The sequence below is a fragment of the Rattus norvegicus genome, chromosome 5 (assembly GCF_036323735.1).
Source record: "Rattus norvegicus strain BN/NHsdMcwi chromosome 5, GRCr8, whole genome shotgun sequence".
NCBI classification, from domain to species: Eukaryota; Metazoa; Chordata; class Mammalia; order Rodentia; family Muridae; genus Rattus; species Rattus norvegicus.
The window spans coordinates 113,027,573-113,043,568 of record NC_086023.1 but is presented as its reverse complement, the minus strand read 5'-3'; the positions used below and the strand labels follow the sequence as shown (position 1 = coordinate 113,043,568).

Here is a 15,996-nt window from a genome sequence, read left to right as displayed (position 1 = left end):
GCCCAGCATGCACTGTGTCCCTACCTGTTTTCTATTCTGTCCATCGGTATCAGCAACTTCTCTTCCTGGCTTACTGGACTCCTGACTCTTAGTTATGAACAACATAGTTGTCTATGTGTAAAATAAAAAAATAAACTCCATTAAGTGCCTTTATATGTATAGTAATTTTGTCTTTTACAGTTTAGGAAACAAACTTGTCTGTTAAAATGCAAATATGAATTCAAGCTATCAAATGGACTTTTATTATTCATTCATTGGTTTATTCATTTGTTTAATAAATTGCCATTAAGTCTATCTTTGAATGTGATATTTTAGAAACTTCCATTTAATATAAATTTCACACAGTATCTTCATAAAGTAAGGTAAGTTATGATATTCTACATCACAAAATGGAAGGGAGAGATGGATTCTGACATTAGTTGTATTTGGCAATTTTATTTTGTATTATCTCCTCAGGGATTTCTTGAAATCACTGTTCTAGAGGCCCAAAATCTGTTAACAACTTTACAGAAAAGTTGTCCCAGTCTTTTCTGTTTAGCTAAGAAAAGGGGACCTCTGCTGACTGCTCATCATGGGTACTGGCCACAGATTCTGCTAGGCTGTTGACTCCTACTCATTCAGACACTCTGCAACTACAAACAAAAGCCACCACTTCTAAATTCCTCATGGTTTTTCTATAGGTGAATCAGCATGTAAATATTATTTTTTTCTTAATGTTTCTCAAGAAGGTATTCAAATTTTACTATTTGTTTTTAAACAGACTATAATTTGATTTGATTACTGTGTCTAAAACAATTAGATGTCATCATTATTAAAAGACTATGCCAACCATACATATACAGCCACCCAATTAGACAAGATGGATGAAGCAAAGAAGTGCAGGCCGACAGGAGCCGGATGTAGATCGCTCCTGAGAGACACAGCCAGAATACAGCAAATACAGAGGCGAATGCCAGCAGCAAACCACTGAACTGAGAATAGGACCCCCTTTGAAGGAATCAGAGAAAGAACTGGAAGAGCTTGAAGGGGCTCGAGACCCCATATGTACAACAATGCCAAGCAACCAGAGCTTCCAGGGACTAAGCCACTACCTAAAGACTATACATGGACTGACCCTGGACTCTGACCTCATAGGTAGCAATGAATATCCTAGTAAGAGCACCAGTGGAAGGGGAAGCCCTGGGTCCTGCTAAGACTGAACCCCCAGTGAACTAGACTGTGGGGGGGAGGGCGGCAATGGGGGGAGGGTTGGGACGGGAACACTCATAAGGAAGGGGAGGGGGGAGGGGGATGTTTGCGCGGAAACCGGGAAAGGGAATAACACTCGAAATGTATATAAGAAATACTCAAGTTAATTAAAAAAAAAAGACTATGCCAAAAATTTCAGTTATCAAAGTTTAAATGTTCAAACAATTTGTGTTATGTATGTGTGTGTGTTTGTGTGTGCATGCGTGTGTGTATGTGTGTGTGGATCTGTGTGTCCGTGTGTGTGTGTGTGTTTATTTTAGATTTGTTTTTCTGAGACATGAGAAGAGATTTAAATTTTAGAAAAAGTAAATTTAAAAGTTATGGAAATATTTCAGAAACATTGCTAACTTCTGTGGTTATGATTCCTAGCATAGAACACAGAGCCTGGGGCTCCCTTTTTCCTTTTATGATTGCACTTGCCCAGAGTCCCTGTGGTCTGAAGCTAATTATTTTGGGGTTGTTTGTATTTTTGTAGTTATAAATGGCAGATCTTTACAGGGAGTAGATTTTCAGCAATTAAGAACTGGGTGTTTGAAAGCTTACTTCATCTATGCTCTTTCCTTCCCTTAACCCCTCAGTGGGATGAACTCACGAGTGTAATTATGGGCCCTACCTCCAACAGCAATGGGAATTCTGTTTTGAAGTTGTTTCCTTTCCTGGAGAGAAGCTTTAATTTTCTTATCTGGAAAATTAGGATGGTCATACTTTTCAAATTTGATATTAGTATGAAATATTATAGCAAACAAAAAGGGGCAATTTAATGCTTAGCACATGGTAAACAAGTAACTAGTGGTAAGCACTTTGTTTTCTACATTCTTGTCTTCTACTACCTTTTAGATCATAATGGCTGTCTGGGAATAGACAGAACAAAGACAGTGACGCCATCATAGATCTATTCTAGGAACCAGTGTAAACACTTTAGATCTGCTGTAGAACTAGGGCAAATCCTACATTTAAAATAATCTCTTTGAAATGAGAAAAGAGTGGAAGAGCTTTTCCTGGGGAGGTAGTATGGTGGGAATACATAGGGGTAAAAGAAGGGAAGAGGGATAAAAAATATTAAGAATGATTGAAAACCACAGCAAAACAGGATTTTATGTTTATTTATTGAAAACATGCATAATATGCTGTAAATACTTAATAATATATACATGAATGTGTGAACATAAAGAAATAATTTTCCAAAAGATTTTTGGGATGAATAATGCCTTTCCTAAGAACCATAGTCTATTTTACCAAAATCCTAGCAGGAATGAGAAATGTGTTTAGTGAGGGGAGTCCAAGAGACATCTAAAGCAACATAGGCTACTGCTATGTTCCTTGGTTGTATTCTTGAACTTGAAGATAAGTCCCTGTTATTAAAACCATCATATATATTGGACATACAACATAGAGGAACTATTGAACTGTGACTGACATGGAAGCTTCCTTTTTAATGACTAGAATTTCTACTAGAGAAAGTGCTATGCAAATTTCCATTAGAGGAATAATTAATAGTTCTAACAAGCTGTGAAGACCAAGAAGTAGGAAGGTGACCAGCAGGGCAACATATATTTGAAAGCACAACAGAGACACTTATATTTTGAAATTAACTAACAACCCTATAAGTAGAGATAAGGCCTATTAAATAGGAGTGAATTTATTCTTCACATTATAAAACTAGCCAAGTTTCAATGACAGTAAAGTCATGGATTCTATGGAAAACCACAGTACTGTCAATTCCGTAAACCAGTATAATTTCCAACTGCATTCTAAACAACATACTTATGTCCACAGATGCCAGCAGCATGCTCTGAAAGCTGGTAGAAGAGAAGAATGTAAAACACACACACACACACACACACACACACACACACACGTTCACATTGCCCTTCAAGTATATGTAAGGACAAAATATTAAAATTGTGGATTGATCAAACTAGAGTAGAGTTTTGTTATAGCTACTATGCTTTTATCTGTTCTGGAATCATGAGTGATGAAGATATATATATATATATATATCAATATATCAATGTGAGAATGGCAGAGTTGGAGATAGAAGAATATGGAGTGGGAATGATGTAAATACATATTCGTCTATGAAATTCTTTTAATAAAATAAAAATGAAAGACACTTACACTAAAGACTTACTGACATTAAGAAGTGCTCTTTAGAATCAAACTAAAGATATCCATACAGCCAGAAAAAGTCACTTCACAATACAGATAAGCACTTTGGTCAAGCATTTGTCTCTGGCCTAATATTAGTGCTATTAAAGATGTAGAGTGATGAACAGATTACAGGCCATGGTTATTTTCATAGAACTTTAAGAGCTTCTCAGATATTTTTGTCATACCATTTTAGTTTGCATTGAAGCTTCAGAGGACAGAAAACACAGAAGAGATAAAAATTTTAAACAGACAAAAGCTGATGCTGCCAGGGAAACCAAATTGGCCAGCAGTGCTGCCATGCTCTCTGTCTCGCTGTCCAGCTGTTGTAGGCTCATTAGCCTTTATCCTTTCTATGTACTCTGTCCTTTGCTGACCTTAGTTTTCAGGAACAGATAAACAAACTGGTAGCAAGGGACAGAATACTAACTTTGTGCAGTTCTAAAGGAGCCTCATTCATATGGTTTCTGCCACAAAATCCTCTTGTAACTACATGTGAGTTTGCTTTTAGTTTTATGCTTAGGAACTCGTTTGTAAGTTGAAGAAGTCTAAGCTCTTGAGAGACTCATCTTCCCCTGGTTTCCGTCTTTCATGCCGAGTTTTACTTTTGAGTGAATTGAATAACCATCTACCTTTATTTTACCGAGGTGTAGATAAGTTCAAGTATATTTTCATTTCTTTGTCAAGCCAATCTTCTCTCCTTTTCAAGCACGCTCAAAGTGTACAGTCTCCTTCACCATGCTGCTTTATTTCAGGAGTCTACCTGTGGAGTTCATATTGTCCTTTATGTGCATGTAAAGATAAAATATTAAAATTGTGGATTGATCGAACCAGAGAGGAGTAGAAGTTTGTTGTAGCTGCTGATCTTTTGCCTTTCTGCTGTCTGTTCCAGCATCATGGATAAGCATTGAATTTCTTGACTTCTACAGACTTTAAGCCTGGCACAGACTCTACAAAGCATGTGTAAGGGCTTTCTGCCTGTTTTTCAGTTATAGTGTGGGACTCCCAGGGATATCCATGGTCCTGATTCATTTTTGTAGTTGTTGTTCAATTTTATCTTTGAATATTCATTACCTTCCACAGTCTTAAGATAATTTTGTCTCAGGCATTCTAAGCACTATCACTTTCAGTTTCATCTCATCTGTAATCTGATGCTTTTAATTATGAGATTAGGAATAAATCAGTCCAGTTAAAGGAGTACTCCGTACATAGCTCTCCATCTCAATTAGAGATGAAAAGGTTTCTCCAAGCATAGCTCATCAGTTGTTATACAGAAGTCTAGACAGATTGAACTTCTGCATGCACAACTTTGCCACAGTGTAAGACAACTAAAGGTAACTTTGAAAAGCTGAATATAGTGGGGCTAATCTGTAATCATAGCATTTGTGAGGTAGCATCAGGAGGTCATATTTCCCCAACTCCCACGGGCTTAGTAGAGATATCCTGTCTCAAAATAGAAACAAAGTAAATATAGAATAGAGAGATGAGGCAAAGAAAAGAGGGGAGAGTAATGGAAATTGGGGCAAGGAGACCAAAAGAAACAGTGGTAGAGAGCTTAGACTCTGAAGTCAAATTGTTCAAAATGAATGTTTACATTGATAGTTTGTATTTCCTTGGCATGAGAGGAACATGTTTGAACTCAGTGTACCTCAGTATTATATTTGATTTTAAAGTGATAATAGATGATAATAGTAATTCACAATCATTTGTAGTTTTGATAGAGATAGTCAAATCTTGTTTTGTAGTAATAGATTTGTTTAATTCACAATAAGATAAATCATTAAGGAATCAAAACATTATTCGTGAAAACTAAAATTATCCATAGAGTGGATGTTCATCAAAGCAAAGTTCTAACATGTGGCAGAAGTTCTGTGTCTAAGTTTTCTGGACCTCTTCCAGCTATAGTGAAGATCTAATACAAGAACTAATCTTCACACAATGAGTTAAAACACAGACTATGTATGGCATTTTCATGAATCTTACAATAAATGCAGTTTAAAGGAAAATGTGCTCTTTTTCTTCCTTATACTCTATAGTATGTACTCGAAGAGTCTGATGAATTCTACACCTTTTTCTTGGAGAGTCAATCCATACAGATGCCTTCTAGACAGAATTATAAGGGAGTTTTAGTCACCCAATTCATTGCCTTGTTTATTTCCATATCTGAAAAAGGTGATGCTATCTGATACTTATCTTGATCATCTGGGTATTCACTATGCACACAAAAACCACACAACCAGTCAATGATGATCAAAGTTGTAATCCTGTTGATTAGTTCTTGTATTACAACTTTGATCATCATTGACTGGTTGTGTGGTTTTTGTGTGCATAGTGAATACCCAGATGATCAAGATAAGTATCAGATAGCATCACCTTTTTCAGATATGGAAATAAACAAGGCAATGAATTGGGTGACTAAAACTCCCTTATAATTCTGTCTAGAAGGCATCTGTATGGATTGACTCTCCAAGAAAAAGGTGTAGAATTCATCAGACTCTTCGAGTACATACTATAGAGTATAAGGAAGAAAAAGAGCACATTTTCCTTTAAACTGCATTTATTGTAAGATTCATGAAAATGCCATACATAGTCTGTGTTTTAACTCATTGTGTGAAGAGAACTAGCCCCAAAATGCTCAGGTACTGAAAAAAGGTACTGTATAAGTTATGTCACTTGTTACTAGATATCTTATTTTACTCATTCAATAAACAGTATTCAAAGTGGTCCTAATTTAATTAATGGCACATTTTTCTATTAAGCCGTATTCAGAAATAAATCAAGATATCCTAATTATTATAATTATTTTGTCAAATACATTTTAAATCTTAGTCACTTATAGGCAAAAATTTACAAATTTCTTAGTGTCTGTTTATTTAGAGTTATAATTATATATTATCATTTTCTGTGGCCTGACCTCAAATAGATTCTTATTAACTTTAATATTTTATACCAAGGAAGAGAACCAATGCTTAGTCAAATATTCTCTTTTTTTTTCTTTTTTTTTCTTTTTTTCGGAGCTGGGGACCAAACCCAGGGCCTTGTGCCTGCTAGTCAAGTGCTCTACCACTGAGCTAAATCCCCAAACTCTCAAATATTCTCCAATAATGTTTTTACACTTATGTGCAACAGTTTACTTCTAAAATTTTAAATATGTGTAAAACTTTTTGTTGCCTAGTATTTTTCAGATATTGTATAGAATTTTTATAATTAGAATCTAAAAATAAATGGCAATATGATCTAAACCTGTATTTTTTATTTTCCTTCTGCTAATGTTCTAATGATTGGTATGTGTGTGTGTATGTGTGTGATTTTACTGTGTTTTTATTATTTCCTTAAGGAGTCCCTACATGTGTCGATCACTTTCAACTCCTTCCCCAATTCTGCTCATATCCTCCTCAGTCACCTAACTTTGTATCCATTAAAAAAGAAATCCTATCAAGTACAATTTGTTCTTTTGTGTTTTACAATCCTGAAATAGAATGGTCACACTGTCCTGGGAACACTTTTCTCTCCTAAAGTTAGATAACATAAATTTGTAAAGGGAAACTTTGAAGTGGAAATTTCAATCTCCCTTAAGCAACTTTCAACAGCCTACAACAGTATAATAAACTGATGGCATGTCTTAAATTGAAAGTCACTGTCTACATCAATTCAAGATGTTCATCCACAGCCCTGGTTTTAGTGATCGTCTCCACTCCGCAAAAGACTGAAAACAAGACAACTGCCTGATAATTTCAGTTTTTCTAAAAAGTATCTAAACGGTCCTTTTAAAATATATATAAAAATAATACTTAACATTTTTTCAGACTATATATTTTGATTATGTTTTCTCTTCTCCCAAATCCTCCACGATCCTCCCCAGATCCATATCCACCTCGTTCTATATTCTCTTCTATCTAACTTTCAAAGAACAATAATCCAAAACAAAAGAAAGAAACAAGCAAAACAAAAACAAAATAATCCCTAAAACAAAAGTCAAAACAGAAAGCAGTATGACAAAAAAATGTAAGAACAAAGTGAATCAAAAAGTTCATAAAAAACCTTAGGGTTTCTTTTGTATTGACCAACTACACCTAAGCGTAGGGCCTTTCCTGAAATGTGATTGATTTAACCAATGACAATTCAATGGTTTTACTCTTACCAGTGGTTTTCAATCACAAAGACTGTCTTGGTTAAGTGTTGTAATGCTTGTACACTTACATCTCTAAGTCCTGAGACTCCACCTGGAATTTAGCTGTGCAGGTCTTGTGCATGTTGGAGCATAGAATAACCTTTCCAAGTTTATATTTATATAAATCTTGTTTCTGAATGACGCCATTTCCTTGGATACATGCATCCCCTTTGGCTTTTAAAACCTTCTTCTTTCGTTCTCCACACAAACTCTGAGTCTTGAAAGTGAAGTGGGTCAGGTGGGTTGATGAAGATACCCCATTTAAGACTGCATGCTCAGCAGCAAACCACTGAACTGAGAAGTGACCCCCGTGGAAGGAGTCAGAGAAAGAACTGGAAGAGCTTGAAGGGGCTTGAGACCCCATATGAACAACAATGCCAAGCAACCAGAGCTTCCAGGGACTAAGCCACTACCCAAAGACTATACATGGACTGACCCTGGGCTCCAACCTCATAGGTAGCAATGAATAGCCTAGCAAGAGCACCAGAAGGGGAAGCTCTTGGTCCTGCCAAGACTGAAACCCCAGTGAACCTGATTGTTGCGGGGAGGGCGGTAATGGAGGGAGGATGGGGAGAGGAACACCCATAGAGAAGGGGATGGGAAGGGGTTAAGGGGATGTTGTCCTGGAAACCAGAAAGGGGAATAACAATCAAAATGTAAATAAGAAATACTCAAGTTAATAAAGATGAAAAAAAAAAAAGGACTGCATGCTCAGAAGTCTCTGCACCGTGTCCAGTTGTTGGTCTCTGAGTTAGTTCCCAAACAAATTGGTTGCCTACACTAGAAGAACAAGCCTAACCAAGGTATTGATCTATAGACAAAGGAATAGGTCAGGAAGAGTCATTTTATTTCTATGTTCCTTTAGCAGAATAATTACAGGTTGTTTTCCCCTAGGCTCCTGACTTCTCTGTTTCAGTTTCTCGGTTACTTTAGCAGTGTGAGGTTTGGGTTCCCTTTCAATGAGTGGCTTTTTAAATCCAATTGAAATGTGGTAGTTACTCTCAAATTCCTTAAGCAACTGTTACACTTGAATACCAGGTGTATAGCACTAACTGTTTCTAGCAGGGTGTGTACCTGAGGACCACTTTTCTTCTCTGGTAGTACACAGTATAAATTCCAGGACCATGAGCACTGATCAAGAGCAAAACTTCTAACTGGTGACAATACTAACTTCTCTGTGTTTGATGACATAAGCATTTCTTTAGTGATAGGGCTTTACCATCAGATTGCGGAAAGCAAACATTGAAATACTTGTGACCCTTGATAGCTCCCATAGGTCGGTTTTGGTCAATGATTCAACAGGATGTAAGCCATTCTAATATTTTAGCTTATATTTTATTTGATAGCATATGATATTAAGTTCTCTTCCTAATCATATTTTGACTTCATTTATATTCTTTTCATATAGGCCTATAATTTAGGAATCGTCTACTATGGTAGTAGGTTTCTGTATGGCTTTTTAGAGGCCTATGGTATAAGTTGTCGCTCCCCACATTCCCTACTTTATTCTTCTTATCTATCCTCCCAATGTAATTATTTATAATTTAATATTCTAGTTTCACCTTTATGTCTCCATAATACTATATTCTATTCTATTTCCCCTTCATTGAGAGATCCTTTCCTCCTACTCCCTTACTATGTATTTAATGTCTGTGGCCATTCAGATTGTAGCACATGTATCAAAATCTTAAAAGCTATTATCCACAAATAATGGAAAACTTGCCATATTTTCTAGCTCCAACTATCTAGCTGCAATTTCATTTCATTATTTTAAAAACTGAATAATATTTCATTGGCCAAATATACCACATTTTCATCAACCATTATCAATTGATGGACATCTAGGTGGCTTTCAATTTCTTTCTTTTATGAGTGAAGCAAATAAACAAGTATCCCTATGGTAGTCTCTACAGGCCTTTGGGTATATTCCTGTGAGTGGTATGGATGGACATTTAGGTAGCTCTATTCTCAGTTCCTGAGGAACCACTATGCTGATTTCTACAAGTTTGCAATCTTACCAACATGAGCTGTAATTTCTTTTATTAATCTTGTCCATTCTAACTCATGTAAGCTCAAAGGAGTTTTGATTTATCTTGACCAATAGCTAAGTATATCGAACACAGTCTTAAATTTTATATGTACTTAAATTGGCTTCTGGTATTAAAATATTGATATTGAATCAGAATAGGATCAACTTCTAGGTTAAGTTGTCAAGAAAGAAGAGGCAAAACCAAGCTTCCTCAATGGACTATGTCAGTCAAGCCAAATGGTGTTTAAAGTGAGAAATAAGTTGTGCAGACTTTATGCACCCAGATGAGCTCCCTAAGGGATAGATATTAGTGCACTCTGAGGAGTGATTGAGAAAGTCAGGGACTGGGTACTTTAGTCTCCTATAAGACACTACAGTCAAGTGAAAAGAAAGAGATTTATCTGTGTTGCAAAGTGACAATAAAAGTAGGACTTATGAGGGGAGTTCTGATTGGCAAGTTTTAGCTGTAAATTTCTCTGAGGTACTGATTTCTTGTCTAAAGTGAAGCCATAGTAGACATAGAGAATTCTCAATTAATATTGTCAAATAAGGATTCATTCACAGAGGTTGTTTTTATAGTTTGTCTTATTGTGACAGTGCTAAGAGGAAACTGAAAATAGGAGCAAGGGGGCAGGGGTAGTCTACCCATAGCCTTTCTTCTTTTGTTTCGTCTTCTAAAATGTCGAAAATGTAACTCACACTATTTTCCTCAGTTTATAGAATAGGGGAGATAAGATTATCAAAAATAGCACTCAAATTTCAAATTTGGGGCTAGTGAGATGGATTAGCAGGTAATGGCCAAGCCTGAGAATGAGAATTCAATTTCCAGGACTCACATGGAGAGTTATTGGAGAGTCACTCATAACAAGAGTATTAACTCCTGCAAGGTGTTCTCTAATTTCCATATGAATTCTGGGACAAACACTCAGCATACTAAATAGATATGTAGACCATAAAAATAAATATTTAAAATTAAATAGACATTTTATATTTGTGTTTTAGCACTAGACTGAAAGACTTCATACTTTTCCCATGATACCACATTCTAGAAGTCTAGAAATGTCTGGCAATGGCTTGTTTAAAACAAGCAAAGGTTTGCATGATTGGTTTGACTACTTAGAGACGTAAGTGTCTAAACCAAGATACCCATCCATATTACAGAAAGTCTTAATTTCAGTAATATAGATAAAGCATACTGTGTTAAAAAATTAGGCAAAAGTTTATCAATACTAAAGATTAAAGCTATTCTCACTTAAATAATTTCACTTAAAATAGATAATTAAAAGATACTGTCTAGTTATATTGTGAACATTATGGAATGATGAATCAACTTCCCTCAAAGAGTAAGCAATTTACATTTAGGTCCAATATTAAAATATCATGACCAGTGCAACTTTCAGAAGAATGAGTTTATTTGAACTTACAGTTCCAGGGAGCTAAGTGTTCATCATGGGAGGGAAGCAGGATAGTAAGAACCAGGTGTGGCAGCAGGAGGAAGAGACAGAGTTTACATTCTCCATTCGAAGCAGAAAGGACACAGAGAGTAAACAGGAGTTTAACCTTAATGCTTCCTTCATAGATGTGCAAAGTACCTGAATCACTCAAAAGCACCATCAAGGGTTGGGGATTTGGCTCAGTGGTAGAGCGCTTGCCTAGCAAGCACAAGGCCCTGGGTTCGGTCCCCAGCTCCGAAAAAAAGAAAAAAAATAAGCACCATCAACTGGACTCAAAAGTTCAAAAAACTATGTGGAGGACCTTGCTCAATCAAACCTGTGTGTGTGTGTGTGTGTGTGTGTGTGTGTGTGTGTGCCTAATTTCAAATAGAATAAGATTTTTTTCAATTATAAATGAAAGAAAATACATATAGCAAGGAAGTAGTAATAGTTTACCTTATCACAATAAGAATGTACTCTATTGATAATTTGTTACTAGCATCCACAAATTCTCCCCCCCAATAATCAGCAGCATTTTCATGACATGAGTTGACATTCTGTCACAATATAACTCTTAATTTAGTCTAGTCTTTAACAATAGGCATCCACACATACTTTACTGTTTCTTTGCATAACCCAAAACAGGTTTTTTTTTTGCTTTCAACCCTGTTTTCTTTCTGCTGAATCGATGTAGTTGATAAAACTTTCATTTGTTGCTTTGTGTCACTGACTCCCCAATATATAGTACCTGTCAGTAGTTGCCAAGCAACTGTGACAATTCTGTGTCTCAGACACATTGGCATTTATTTCCATGATGCTGTATTGTAATATGTGTATGTCAAGTAGGAACACAACTACTGACCAGAATCAAACTACAACAATAAATGGAGATAAGTGGAGACAAATGCAGCTTCACTTCAGCATCTATCACTGAAATTAAGTAATTGACAGGCTCAGAACTCTGATTTTTTATGAGGGAAGATTCAAAATAGTTTATCTGTTTATGAAATCAAGAAACATATACTTGATATCTACATTCAAGTTAAAAGACATATACATGTATGTTTGAAGAACTTCCATTGTTTATTTGTGTGTTTGTTTGCTTTGAGACAGGATCTTGGAACATGCTATGTAGATCAAGCTGACCTCAAATGTATTGAGATTCACATGTTTCTGATAACCAAGTGCTTAAATTAAAGGTATGTGCCATCAAACTCTGTCACAAAGAATTTAGAAGGAAGGCAATTATGCAGGGAGATATTAAGAGATATTCTGTGAAGTTTAGGCACACATGCGTGGCTCAATAGAGTCTGCCTTTTCAGACACTCCCTATCCAAGCTGTAGGCGCACACGCATGGCTCAATAGAGTCTGCCTTTTCAGACACTCCCTATCCAAGCTGTAGGCGCACACGCATGGCTCAATAGAGTCTGCCTTTTCAGACACTCCCTATCTTAAGATGGCTCACTTATTCTTCTATAGTCACGTAGACTGTAAACTCAAGGGAAAAACATTACAGTGTGAAGGTGCTAACTGTTTACCCATCTCAAATGAGCAGCATGAATGACTCTCATTGACTGCTGTTTGTGCCACTTACAAAACGAACAATGTTTTTAAACAGAAAGAATCTCTAAGAACTAATTCTGCTTTGTTTATTTGTAAGAATAGTCTCTTGAGCATTGTTCTAAATATATTCTTGTTCTTTAAAACTGTAGAAGTAATTAAGAAGGTTTTCCCACTGAGCATGATATCAAACTATCTTGCTACTTATAAAAACAACAACAACAACAACAAAATAACCGGTGATAATAGATGTCTACTTTTGTTTTCTTACATGTGGTAATCCATAGCTTGGGAACTTCATTATTTTTCCATGGGTATGTATTCTCATGGCTTACTCCTTAAGGAAAGCTTTAAATAATCTGGTGATTTTTGAAACTCCAGTTGGTTTCATTTAAAAGCTTTTATATTGTGAAACATTCAGTCCCTGATATATAGCTTTGCATAGTGGAAATATGCCATTTGCAAAGATGACTGGGGCACATGTATTTGCTTATACTTGTTCTCAAAAGTATCCTGCTCGGTAGCACAGTGAAGTACTAATGGCTGGTTTTCAAGGTCAATCACGGTATCTCTACATCACTGGTTACAGAGGAAGTGGCTTGGAGGTCTTTGTTTTAGAAGCACACTCATCATGGCATACCCACAGCTTCTTTTCATATGGACTCAGTCTTGTAAAGACCGAAGGCATCTGAGAATTATAATGAGCACTGCAAACTTTTTGTAATTGTTATTATTCCTGAATAGTCTAACAACTCTTTTCACGGAATGATCAGTATATTTGGTTTCATAATTAATCTAGAGATTGTTCCAATGCTGTGGGAAGCTATATGCTGATTATATGCAAATATGGTAACATTTTCCATGACAGATATATGTAACAATGGAGGTTTCAATATTCCACTGGCATACACTAAATCAGTCATCCATGCATCCTGAAACTAGGGATGAGTTTGAAGAGTACATTTGAAGCCCACACCTTAACAGAAATGTCCAACAGTGGTGAAATGGAATCTGAAGAGACCACCTCCTATGGTCAGACACCTCTTGTAGTCACACAGGCTCCCCTAGAGGAGGGATGAGGCCATCAACACTTCTACAAAACTTTTGACCCAAAATTGTCTAAAAGAAATGATGCAGAGAGAAAAAATGTAGCTGTGACTGGAAGAATGGCTGAGTAGTGACTGGCCCAACTTGAAATCCATCACATACAGAGGCACCAATCCCTGGCACTATTACTGTTACTATGCTGTGCTTGAAGACAGGAGCCTAGCATGACTCTCCTCTGAGCGACTCTTCTAGCAGTTGACTGAGACAGATGCAGATAATCACAGACAAGCACAGACAAGGGGTCAGGGAGCCCTATGGAGTTAGGGGAAGGACTGAAGAAACCAAAGGGATGTCAATCCCATAGAAAAACCAACAGTGCCAATTAACCTGGATTCTGGAGACTGAGCCATCAACTAAAGAGCACACCAGAGCTGGTGTAGAGCAGAGGACTGCCTTGTCTGGCCTAAGTGAAAAAGAATGTCTCTAACCCTGTACAGATGTGATGTCCCAGGGGGAGCGATGCCAGGAGGAGCATCCTGTCAGAGACTTAGGAGAGTGGGCCAGGGGGAAGAGCTCTATGAGGGGTACCAGGAGCAGGGCAGCATTTGAGATGTAAGTTAATAAAGTAATTAATAAGTGAGAAAAGATTTGTTTTAAATATAATTTGTTTAATTTATACATCCTGTCCATAGAGAATTTATTTTAATGTTATTTTATCTTAAAATAGCTTATTAGCCTATTAGAATTCAGGAAAAACATTGCTTTAAAATATATGTGCATTTTCACTAATAAATTTTTACTAAAACAATTTGTAAGCATATTATGTAACTTACATAAATGGTAAGAGAACAAACCCAAAGCAGGTATTCAAACATTGAAACCTTTGACATATTAGTAGGGGACCGTCTAGTCTCTCAAACATATAAACAATCCTATAATTCTTTTATTCATTTAAAGTGAAATATGAACATATTTATTTATTGGGATGCTCAATAATGAACATGTGATCACTTATTTCACGTGAGGCAGAATACACCTGACTGACGTTGTGGTTGGGAGAGGATGAGGGTTCCCAACACGGGTGTCAAACAGCTCCACAAGAAATCCCCATTTATCAAGGGGAGGATGTTGTCTCTGCTGGAAGTTCCAGCCAAATATGCTCGATTTCCCCAGAATCCCTTTGAGTTGTTACTGCCTCAGATATGGAAGAATATAAGGTTACACACTTCTAAACAACACAGGACATTAATAAACAGCACCTGGACATGGACTTAACATTATCAAATTCCTTCAAATGATAAGAGGTGGGAGGGACTGCTAACCAAAGAAAGTTCCCCAGTCACAGTAACATTTATGGAGATCTTGTATCAAAAGCACAAGGGACCAGCGCTACTGTCATCCTACCCTGCGCAGTGGAAGAAGTTGTAGATGAAAGTGTACACTGTCCCTGGTGTGAGGTTCTCCTGGTTCATCCTGTTGTTAAATGGTGACATTCTGCCTTTCACCTCTCCTACTTAGCATTTCATATTGTTTTAAAGGAAGAGTAAAATATGGTAGAAGAGAAAGAGATGGTGAAAAACAACCCTGTTAAGACAAAAATAAAATAAAAATACAAAAATATTATATGTAATACCATATAATAGAAACTGACTGAAAAATAGTACATACTAACAGACAATATGATATACAAACAGGGTCGGAGTAGACAGGGGAAAGGGAGGAGGCACAGCCTACACCAAGAGCCTTTTAGTAGACCGCTGACAGGACTGGATCTGCTGCTGTACTTGAGAGCCTTCTTTGATGCTAACAGAACAGGCGAAGACTGGCCTAGAGACTCCATAGGCCTGTCCTAATGCCTGCTTAGAGTACACAAATATGTAGGGGACATTCTTGTCTTCACACAGCAGAGGGAGGTGCACGATGATCTCCAAGGGTTCAGAATCTGCTGCTGTAACAGTGAATTCAGAGATGTCATTGTTGAGGGTTTTGGTGGCTTCACTGACTCCTTTCTGAAGCTGCTTGTAGTTAGTTACACGACTGCTGAACAAGGTCCAGCAGCGTCTTGGTGAGGTGGGCACCTTCAAGAGGATAGGCCTTCAAATTTATATCAGCCTTTATCATGGCTGCGGTGTGTCGCCTCGCTGCTACTCGATTAACAGCCCACCTCTGATAGACTGAATTTGAAATATCACATTTAAAGAGGCTTTCAAACTAACCCATTGGTTAGGAAGTCAGGGAAATAAGTCATTAGGAAGTTTTTTGAGATTTGTAATGATTATATGCATAATACACACTTTAGGACAGCCCAAATAAAATATACATATCACAATTATGTCAGCTGCTTCTATTAAGTATTTAA

At 36.8% G+C, this 15,996-nt stretch overlaps 1 pseudogene; it reads right to left on the bottom strand.

Moving 5' to 3' along the window:
- Positions 1-15,367: 15,367 nt before the first annotated feature.
- Positions 15,368-15,758, bottom strand: Snu13-ps4 (small nuclear ribonucleoprotein 13, pseudogene 4; annotated as a pseudogene).
- Between the last annotated feature and the right edge of the window lie 238 nt (positions 15,759-15,996).